Genomic DNA, 12,160 nt, shown 5'->3' on the forward strand with positions numbered 1-12,160 from the left:
CCGGCATTAAATCCAATATAATTTAGCAAAACAAGAAATTTGCAAGCAATTTCACTTTTGACCAATGGTGTTACAGGCTACATGACAGAAGGGTTCAAAAATACATATGAAAAAAGTAGAGAGCTACAGATTTATGAGACAAAAACCCATACGGGCATCGTGCGTAAATATGTAAACACTTAAAGAAAAACAATATATTTTTTTTTTCTGCTCTTGATTACTTTGTAGGTCCTCTTCATCTACTCATTCACGTTTATCCATGTTTCTTTAATAAACTCTCTTAATGCAAGTTAGCCATGCCTTCACTCTACCTCAAGTCTCTATGTCAACTTTCTATTGTACAGATATAAAATAAGCAAACTCAACCAAAATGACACAATACCTGTTCTGAACTTGCTTCTGGCAAACAGGGTCTTGACATCTCAGTCACAGCATCTTCTATTATCTGTAAAAGACAGAATGAATGGATGTAAATACTGATGTCAAATATTTGAACAAGCTAAAGAAAGTACAGAACTAAATCTAGACTTAAAAAAATAAAAAAAAAAAACAACTAAACAGAGTTACTCAGGATTCAAGCTGAACCTGGGTTTGAACCACTCCTGCAAGTACAGCAAGTCAACTCTGTTTATTATTATTTATAGGGTGATTCTCACAAAAAAAAAAAAAAAAAAAAAAAAACACAAAAAGATAATTTTTTTTAAGCAACAAGAGCAAGGCCTGAAGTGTTTGTGACCATAAATTTAAAATGTTTTACTGACAATTTAACACCTTTCTGAACATATTTTCCAAAAACGTTATTACCACAACAGTGTGAAAACATCAATGCCACAGGTAAAGCTAATACATTTTCACTTTTTGAACAATTATTAACAGTCAAGCACAGTTCCTTAAAACTCTGAAACAAAATATATTTTTAAATTAACATTTTTATTTTATTTTAAATGATTTCTTTCATTACCGCAACAACCTAAAAGTTTGCATTATTTTATTGAAAACTGACATTTTCAAAATGATGTGGAAAACCTGAAAGAACATAATGTATAGACTCTGCACATACATTTAAAAGTAAACTACTATTTTTCCATTTATTAAATAAACATTAAAAGAACATGTTGCGGTAATGATGCAGAAATGACGTTGATGATTTCAGTAATGATAAGCATATTAAGAATGAGGTTTAGTTAAAAATAAATAAATAAAAAAAAATAAATCAGATAATATTGGCATAAGCATGACTTTATTTTGCAGAGCTTCAAAAATACATAACATACATAGGGTAAAAGCACCAGGGGCCGTATTCACTAATTATTTTAAGACTAAAAGTAGCTCTTAACTCCTAGGACTCTGAGATTTTTGCTCCAAGAGTATTTCACAAAGCATTTTAATGTTAAAATCAGCTCCTAAATCTGTGGAAAGTAAGTGGTCGTCCAGAGACTCCTAAGTCACTAAGACCAAATCATAATCCTAAAATGGATGTTTCCAGCAATCACCTCTGGACATAAATGTTTTAGAAACATGTCACTACATATATATAGTATATAGTAGTCAACATTTGAAGTGGATCGAAACCTTTTATCAAAGTTGTCCTAAAACCAAAACAATACCTGTTTTTGTCTTAGGACAACTTTGATTAACTTTTTTGATCCATTTCAAATGTTGACTACTGTATATACACAATTTTTCTTAAATTGAATTATGTCCTTCTTGTCATGCACAAGTTGGACAAAAAGTAGGAAGTAAGTCTTACTGTCATATCAGCCATGATAATTCTAGTCTGCTAATTAAAAGGTTGCTTATATGTAAATCTAACAATTATTTATGAGATGCAGACATGTTGAGGCTGACAATTAGCTGAACATTTGCTTGTTTAATTAGTGACATTTAGCCTATATTTTAAAAACTTTATTTGAATATGGCAATTTTATTTTAAAATCTTTATTTGATTATGGCAACATGATACCTTATTCTACAATATTTCTATTATAAAATGACTGACAGAGACTTGTCATTATCAGCCAATCACTGTGGGTGTAGTTAGTAAACTTGTTGACATCATCCATAGCAACAAGAATATCAACAAAAATTAAAGCTTAACAGTTTAATGTGAGAAAAGAGGACATTAATATTAGTATTGTAATTTTTGTTTCATCATTAAATTTTGTGATTATTTATGTAATAATCATAATAAAATCATGATTACAGTTTATTAGTCATTGACAGTAGGTGAATTTCCATTAAAAATTTGGGCAAAACTTTTGATATATTTTATAAATCTGAATTTTATGTCCACAAGGTGACATTTCCATTGCGGTTTTGCAAAATTTTCCTTTTTCGAATTGGCTGAAAAACTACCTCATGTGAGCGTAAAAAACGTTTTGCGACATGTGAGAGTTTTTGCAAACTTGACCTGCTTCTATTAGACTTATTTTCAATTTCAATTTGCACCATTTGATGTGTAACACGGAATGTCGAGAAAATTTGGATGAATTAATTAAAAGTAGGTCATTACAGAAATAAATCTTACTAATAAAATGATTAAAATCTTATTTTTAACGAATAATCATATATTTCTTCAATGTTTTAATTGTAACACTAAACGCCTTTTATTTGCCAAAAGTAAAATTTGTTTAATTGTCATTAATTAAAAGATAAATTAAATTAATTCTTTATGCTTTTACTTGATAACCAAATACACAATTACACAAAACTGAATTTCTGAGAAAAAAATAAACTTTTCACAATGCTATTGTAAGAATAAATGAAACTTATTTTTATGCATTTAAATAATTAGACATGCTAGAACACAGAATTTGGTAACAATGAAACATAAGGTGGGCAAAAATAAAACATTTCATAGGGCCCTAAACATGTCATTTTTGATAAACTTTTAATAAACTGATGTTATTTTTAAGTTTCATGATTTTAATTAATTAAACATCCTTTTGATTAATACAATTTATTTAATTAAAAAAAAATTTAAAAAAAAAAAAAAAAAAAAAAATGGAATTCAGGAAAAAATAAAACGGATTTCATAGAGCCCTAAATACTGTAGCTCAGCATAAAAATCATTAAACCTATAGAAAGTCCTCATAATGACAGATGTGCCAACATGTGTGTGCAAGTGTGCACATTTGTGTAAGCTTCCCAACACTGTAGACTGTTTTTGCTAATTACTCTTGCTGTGTCCTCCAACCCATAACGTCTCTCTACTTCCTGGAGAGTTGGTGGGTTGGTGTAAACGTTTTCTCTGAAATTTATCACCCTAGCCCTTGCTTGAGCTTTTTTTTTTTTTGTTATTAAATAACATTAACTCATTATATGCATTTATCTGCATGTTCTATGCATCTGTGTGAATGAATGGCTACGTAAATCAATTTCGCATAGCAATCGTGCTTTCAATGTCTGCTGTCTATGAAGGTAAAACAGTTGCAAAACTCCAGAGCTTGTTGATTCAAATGTGAGAACTTGTCGATATTTGTACGTGTAAGTTGAAATTTATACTCACAGCTCCAACATGAAAAGTCGCATCTTTCGATTTGCTCACACAATGATTGAATCACCTGTGTTTTAAAGTCAAAATTGCAGATTATTAATTACAAACGTGTAGAATGACATTCACAAAGAAAATAAGAGACACAAATGTGTACGACATCATTACTTTTGCACTTTACTTCAGTTTCGCTGTACAACCTCAAGCTGCCACTTACAACCTCACAGGACAAATTTAAATCCTAACGCTTTGACTTTTGCTGCTTCTTCCGCGATATTCCTGAAGCAAAACTCACTTGTGCACTTGACTTGAGGTAGAGCTACACACTGTTAAACAGAAAACACACTGCATTGTGAGGACAAAACAGTTTCTCAGGACATTGTTGTGAAATCATAGGCATTTTAGTTACACCATACAGTATGTGAACCAGAAAACACACTGCATTACAAGGACAGAATGGTTTGCCAGGACATTGAAGTGTGTAAATGATTATTGAACAGTAGACATATAACTGTTATAATGTCCTGTTAAACCACTCTGTCCTTTCAATGCAGTGTGTTGTCAGTGACATCAGTAAGGTTTGGTCATTGTAGCTTTGCATGGTAAAAAAACATATAGTGAGACAGATGTGAAGGTAAAACGGTTGTAAAACTCCAAAGCTTGTTGATTTGAATGTAAGAACTTGTTCGTCACTTGTTGTTATTCGTACTTGTAAGTTGAAATTTACACTCGTAGCTCCGATGTGAGAAGTCGAATCTTTCGATTTACTCACACAATGATCAAAACACCAGCAAGGACATCGATAAAATAGTCCATGTGACATCAGTGGTTCAACCGTAATTTTACGAAGCTACCACAATACTTTTTGTGTGCAAAGAAAACAAAAAATAACGGCTTTATTAAACAATTCTTCTCTTCCTAATCACATATTCTACCATTATTGAGACCACAACTAATGCTTGTGCATTCCTCTGCAGGAAAACAATGCATGCGCATGTGTCGTGGTCTCCAATATGTGATTTGGAGAAGAAGAATTGTTATCAATTCTTATTACGTTTCAAGGGCCTGGGAACTATCCTTTTAAATGAATACAAGAAAATGAAATCAATATATTTGTATTTTTATTAACACTAATAATATTACACTGAGAAATACTAAGATTATTAAATGTAATGGCCCTGCTCAATGTTTTCACTAAAAGCTGTTTGCCTGGAAGCATAGTTACCAGTTGTGTTACGTGCTCACTTAGTGAAATAAACAACACATGGGAGGAAAAACAAACAAACAAAACAAAAACAAAAAAACTGTACAAATATATCTGTGATCTAATACATTTTTTGTAACCTATGCCCTTGTGATAATTGTGTTATCCTCAGTTTCTAGTGTAAATAAATGTAAACAAATGTAGGCTTGACGTAAAAGATCATCCAAGAATTATATGACGTGGTTAAACATTAATTATGCTTTATTTATAAGAAGTTGGTTCAGCTCAGAGCCATTGAGAAACAGAGCTGCGACACTCCCATGGGCGACCAGAGGAACTGAGGAATGTGGAAGTAAAGCTTGTCGTAGAGCGACCAACAGTTTAAAAAAAAAAAAAAAAAAAAAAAAAAAAAACACAATAGTTCCATTTCAGCTGGAATTTTAACATTAATTGACCTCTTGAAAATCTCACCAGTAGTGGTATTTTACAAAGCGTGTTATAGTTAATGTTTATCGATAGATAATAGACAGTTATATTATAATTGCAGATAGATACCGTGAGAAATACCTTTATAGCAACCACAACCAGATGCTAGCTGTCATATTTTTAGCTTTTTAGTCTTTCTGCAATCTTTCTCTCCTTGTAAGAGCTTTGCTAAATGCAATTGGTGGCCTTGTTATTTTAAACTTTTTTTTGTGGGGGGGTTAAATTCTGTATTTTCTTGCCTTTATTAATATTCACTGATGTCACTGACATATTCTTATCTGAATATCCTAAAATAACAGATGTCGGTAATTAACCTTTTTAAATGTAACATTTTAAAGGGGTCATCAGATGCTAAGTTCACTTTTTCATGTTGTTTGAACATTAATGTGTGTTGGCAGTGTATGTGCAAATCTACCCTATAATGATAAAAATACATGCAGTGGTTTTTAATTAATCTGTAAAAAATAATATCCCCTTTCTCAAATCGAGCCATTCTCAGATGCCTGTCGGTGTGGTGATAGTTGATTGACATGAGCTGTAACAATGAACATAGTGGTCGTCATTTACTCCCGACATCTGAGCCGCTGAAGATGCAGTGGATTACGTTTGTTTGTGAATGGAATGTGCCTCCCGATCTACATATATCCATCTATGTTCGCACGAATCATTCATGATCCAGCTTCACTTACAGCAGAAGTGAGTATAAGGGGTTTTTTATGAATCTTTGCAAAAGCCTTTCCTTATAACGTGGTAGTTAGGAAGTTTAGCGGCTAAACGCGGCTAATGTAAACAAGATCGTCACTCCACAGAGAGAAGAGAGGGGTGGGGTGAGCAGAGCTCATTTGCATTTAAAGGAACAAACCCCTTGTTGTTTTACAAAACCACTGAGAATTTTTAAGTATATTAAGTATATTAGAGACTTTTCATTAAGACCCTAAAGAATCATATCAACTTGTGGAAAATGGGCATTTAATGATCCCTTTAAAATATCCAAACTTTAAATTAAGTGTTTGATAATGTCTAAGTGTACATTAAAAAAAAAAAAAAAAAAAAAAAAATTGCAAAACCTAAACTAACTAACTAACCAACTAAATAAATAAATAAAGCAGTTATGACCGGAAATACTCTTCTGAGCAACTAGAGCAGAACTAAATACTAGTGGTGTCAAAATTAGCACGTTAACGCAGGCGATTAATTTTTTCATTTTAACGCATTAAAAATATTTAACTCAATTAAAGCAGGGGCAGGGCGAGGTCACCCCACCCACAACTGCTAAAGAGTTGTGTTTATTTAGACGTGGAACGTCTTTACAAGCACATTAAACAGCAGACGTTTCAGACGCTGCTCCAACCTCACCTCAGCTCCAGGCGCGAGTCAAACGAGCAGGAAAAGGTAGCGGTGATTAGGGTTGCACGATATATCGGTACTACGGTAGTACCGCGATACTAAAGCTTAAAAATACCCGCGGTGCCACTGCATTTTTTAAATGGTAGTATCGTTCATACTGAAGTACCATAAGATAGTACATGCTGTGTATATGCTTCATGTGCTATTCAGTGTTTCCCGACGCTTCAGTTCAGTTTGAAATGAGACGTTGCACTTGCATGTCGTTGTTCATGCTGCAGTTTATCAGAAGAGAGGGTCTGATTCAGACCGTCTGATGTTATTTAAAAAAATAGCAGCTCAAGAATCACTTATTCAACATCATAATATCTTACAAGAAAGTATTCTCGCAATTTTATTCATTTGCCAACTTTTAGAACAGGTGTAATAATGCGTTTCTGGAAGCATCTTTGCGATCACAAATGCAATTCCATTCATCAACATAGTGGCTTTGCACTTGGTATCATTATATATATATATATATATATATATATATATATATATATATATATATATATATATATATATATATATATATATATATTTTAACATTTTAAATGAATATGTTTTAATATACAAGCTGCTAACTTGGAAATTTCAAGATATGCGAGCAAACATGCTCCTGACAGTTCAGCAATATGACACGAGCAGGAGTTAAGAGTGCTGTTTTCGTTTCGTTTCTGTGTTCGAATACGAATCCGCGTTGTCTTGGGCGAATCATTGATACACTAAACCATTCATAAAACCAGTCATTTGATTCACTCCTGAAGAATTCAGCTGTTTTGAAAGAATCGTTTGAATGACTCGGTGATTCAATCATGAACACTTGCTGCCACCTGCTGGCGGTTTTAAGTTTCCCATCATATTACATTCTTTTCCAACATATTTCTATATTCAGAGTTTTGTATTTAAAACATTAATCTCATAACATTATTTATGCAATTATAAATACAGTCTAAATGTATGAGCTTCAGTAGAGCGTCAGTGAACTGAGAACATCAGATGAGATGTCGTCAGGTCATATGCCAGTAAAAACGGATCTTTCCGTCCTGACAGACGTTATACTGTGCCGGCGCGCTCTGTATTAGGCTACATTAAAGAGCTGTATAATATTCAAACCCAAATGAAACTACGACGAGTCTGCAATGTCGTAGTCATGTCATCAGTTAAGACATTAAGTTACAAAAAGGTGATTAAAGCTGCCTTAAAACTGTGCATGTAGACCAAGTATTTACTTTTTATGAGACACATTTAAAGCAGTGTCAGATCTGTTTTAAAACAAATACTAAAAATGTACTTTCTTTATGCTCTTTCTAGATTGAATGTGAAATTATTTCAATATAAAAGTATAATTAAATTAGGTGGGATTAATTGCGATTAATTTCAGAAAAAATGTGTGATTAATTAGTCAGTTTTTTTAATCGACTGACACCAATACTAAATACATGCATTTATTAAACAGCCATACAGGCATCTAATGGTTAAACCATGGCATTGAATAGGAATATTATCATTCTGGCCACCAAATGCCTATAATTTGGCTCCTGGCACTGTAAATATAAAAAAAATGTTTTGTCTAATTTGACCCTAAATATCAAACTAAAGGCAATACACATACTAAACATATTAGAAAATGTTATACTTTAAATGGTCAATCATGGTTCGTAATTATTGCACATATTATTTAGTACCAAAATCTCCTCAAAATATGAACTAAAGTGGGGGTAATTCCTTAAGTTGCAGTGTTGGAAATATTTCTGTTTTAAACCATGAAGGCAAAACAATGGATATCACACAAGCAACGTGCATTCACTCAAAGACCACATATGCTGATCACAGTATATAGCCAATATATATTGTTTTTAATTTATTCCCTTAATATTTCTCTTGTGGCCCGTACATAGTGAAAAACTACATGAGAGAAACGCATTTCATGTTAAAAAGGTTGTTTTTGAAAGTCTGTGCTAGTGATGGGTCGTTCTTGAATGATTCGTTCATTTTGAACAAATCTTCAATGTGACTCGAGACGAACGAGTCACCTCGGGGAGTGATTCGTTCAGTCGCGCAGGCGCAACATCCTATTAGGTTCTGTACTGGAATTAGTTCAACTGTTTTAGAGTCGTTCGTTCACCTTACGGGGCTGTTACGTGATGAACGAATGACTCAAACCCGAATACTCGAGAGATGAACTAATCAATTCTCTTTCCGGCTCAGGCTGCATAGGTTAACATTACAGGGCTGTCACGTGATGAACGAACGACTCAAACCCGCAAACTTGTCAGATAAGAGGCGACGTGAGCGAATCATAGATTAAAGACCCAGGTAAACAATGAATTAATACTTTCTGTTTCTTATAGCATTATAGTTTTGTCTTGTTTGAAGTGTGATCAACGTTTGTGTAAGCAGTAGATGTGTTAGGGAAGTAACAGGTAACATTTTAATTACATTTTGCTAAAATGAACAAAATGAACGAAATGACTCGAAAAATGATTCGTTCATTTTGCTGAACGAGACTCAAAGGTCCGGAGTCGATAAAATGATCCGAACTTTCCATCACTAGTCTGTGCTTGAAATAATTTGTTTTATTTAATTGATTTTTATTAATGACTGCAGTGTTAATATTTTAATTACAGGCCTATAATTCATTGTATAATAAACCTGTTTTAAAAGATCTTTATTTATTTTTTTTTTTTAATTTTAATTTGAGGAGTAAATAGCTTAATCTTTTGTTATCCTCGCAGTGTGTCGGTTATCTGGTAATTATTGCAGAGCAAATTAATAATTTTAATTTATTAAAAAAAGTAACTTCATAATAAAAATAGGCCTAATAAAATAAGAACATAACAGGCCTATATTAATTGGAAATGCCAAATCCTCATAATATTGCCAACAATTGACGTTTTTGACAACATCTCTAGCTATCGTTGATACGTGCCGACTTGAGGTTGTACAGTGAAACTGAAGTAAAGTGCAAAAGTAAATATGTCGTACATGTTTGCGTCTGTCACGTTCTTTATGTGAATGTCATTCTACACATTTGTAATTGATAATCTGCAATTTCAACTTCAAAACACAGGTGTTTTGATCATTGTGTGAGCAAATCGAAAGATTCAACTTCTCACATCAGAGCTATGAGTGTAAATTTCAACTTACAAGTACGAATAACAACAAGTGATGAACAAATTCAACAACTTGTACAAACAAGTTCTCACATTCAAATCAACAAGCTTTGGAGTTTTACAACCGTTTTACCTTCACATCTGTCTCACTATATGTTTTTTTACCATGCAAAGCTACAATGAACAAACCTTACTGATGTCACTGACAACACACTGCATTGAAAGGACAGAGTGGTTTAACAGGACATTATAACAGTTATATGCCTACTGTTCAATAATCATTTACACACTTCAATGTCCTGGCAAACCATTCTGTCCTTGTAATGCAGTGTGTTTTCTGGTTCACATACTGTATGGTGTCACTAAAATGCCTATGATTTCACTACAATGTCCTGAGAAACTGTTTTGTCCTCACAATGCAGTGTGTTTTCTGTTTAACAGTGTGTAGCTCTACCTCAAGTCTCTACATCAACTTTCTATTGTACAGATATAAAGTAAGCACACGCAACCAAAATGACACAATACCTGTTCTGAACTTGCTTCTGGCAAACAGGGTCTTGACATCTCAATAACGGCATCTGCTTCATCTGTAAAAGAGAGAATGAATGTACGTAAATACTGATGTCAAATATTTGCTCAAGCTAAAGAAGGAAGAAAATACTGTGATATACTGTGAAACCAGCAGAATCTTAAAAAGTTCTGTGAGACAGATTTTTGGTTCTATCACCCAGCACTAACCGAGCCCCTTCTTTATAACATCACTGTTAAATTATGAAGCACTGCATATGGTCTAACTAATATGCCTATGGTTTCAATACAATGTCCTGATAAACCATTCTGTTTGATCTTATGAAATATTCTAATATTTTGAGATACTGTATTGACTGGATTTTGACTTTCAAGAGCTGCAAACTCTAATCATCAAAATTAAAACAAAAAAAAAAAAAAAACTTTCAAAATTTTACTTTACATGTAATAAATCTAGAATATATGAACGTTTCAGTTTTTAAAAAAAAACAAGTTACAAAAATAAAACTTTTTCATCATGATATTCTAATATTTTTAGATGCACCTGTATATTGTGTTTTAACTACTAAAATGATCATATTAGTTGACACAAAATAATGTGAACTAAAGATGCCACCATATTTGTTTTTTCTTTAACACAGTCAGGGAATCGGGAGTTTGTCAGATTCACACATAGATTCATCTGTTTCTGTGAGTGGCTGCTGAACTGAGAGAAGAAGAAAGTAAACTTTATAGTTAACTACACATTGCATGTTTGCCGTGAATAAAATGGATCATCAAATTAAGTTTGAAAGGTTATTTTGATTATTACTGGTGCTACCACAGGCATCAGTGTGTATAAATATTTTTGTTAATATATATGGTTATTTAAATGTCTAAACATAAACATTATTTTGTTGAAAACAAAATGATTTGTGATTTATGACAAGCAATGTCAAAGTCCATCTTCTGAGTCCATCATCTGGCTGAATGCCAGACAAAGGCTGGAAAGCAGATTTGAATATAGTAATTGATAATGTCATTTACATGATTTTCAGCTCACACTAGTGTGATTGTATGGTCCAGGGACCAACCTAGAGCGATGATGACAAGTGTGACTGAATGTGTACATAATTCTGAGACATTACAAATCAGTAAACGCTTAGTCATTCCAGCATATGGAGCACCGTACCTTTGAACTTGTTCATGAAGCGCTGCTTAAGGTATGGCTTTCAGTTCTTGATTTTATGTGGCACTCAGCATCACGTACAGGCTTAAGCCTGACAACTCTGGAATCCATTTCATCTAGCTGCAGAAATTAAGATATAGTACTTTAAAAACACAGAATGACACAGAACATTTACAAATACATACATCTGTAATATGCTGCACCATACATACAGTGGGTAAACACAGAATTGCTTCTTTCCAGGGTGTTTGATATCAATTCAGTTGAATTTTACAAGAAAGCCACAAAGTCCAAACACACTGACTACCTCAGGAAGTGGTGTGAGTACAGTTTGCTTCAGGTTTTTAGTGCAGTTCACTTAAAACACAAACTGGGAAAACAAAGCACTCTGTGTACACATTCATTTGACCTAAACAGCATCTGAAATCCTCTATTAATTCATGTACTGTATAGTAAGGTTGACATTTCATGATGGTTTTTCATAAATAATAATCATGATGGTTTTACATAAATCTGTACCTCTGTACCTAATTATATATTTCACTTAAGAAAAATCAATAAAGATGTGTTAATTATGCAGAAGATCAAGAAGAGATGATTTAAGTCTTTTTTTTTTTTTTTTTGTTTTATTCTGCTATTCAGACCTTAAACATTTAATTATCTTGATATGTTAGTGTAAATTTAACAGTCTCATCTGCATTGTAACAGTCAATATAATATAATAAATATTCTGTATTATCAATTCTAAATTGATTACAGTTATTCTTAAAGCTGGCTGA

General features: G+C 32.8%; 1 long non-coding RNA gene across 1 annotated transcript; it reads right to left on the bottom strand.

The window, feature by feature from the left end:
* Positions 1-379: 379 nt before the first annotated feature.
* Positions 380-11,760, bottom strand: LOC127159335 (uncharacterized). The gene is made up of 4 exons (XR_007826419.1): positions 11,385-11,760; positions 10,211-10,272; positions 3,509-3,563; positions 380-445 (listed from the first exon to the last, which is right to left on the bottom strand). It is a non-coding gene; the product is annotated as an uncharacterized LOC127159335 (long non-coding RNA).
* Positions 11,761-12,160: the final 400 nt, after the last annotated feature.

This window comes from Labeo rohita, unplaced genomic scaffold (assembly GCF_022985175.1).
Source record: "Labeo rohita strain BAU-BD-2019 unplaced genomic scaffold, IGBB_LRoh.1.0 scaffold_208, whole genome shotgun sequence".
Lineage (NCBI taxonomy): Eukaryota > Metazoa > Chordata > Actinopteri > Cypriniformes > Cyprinidae > Labeo > Labeo rohita.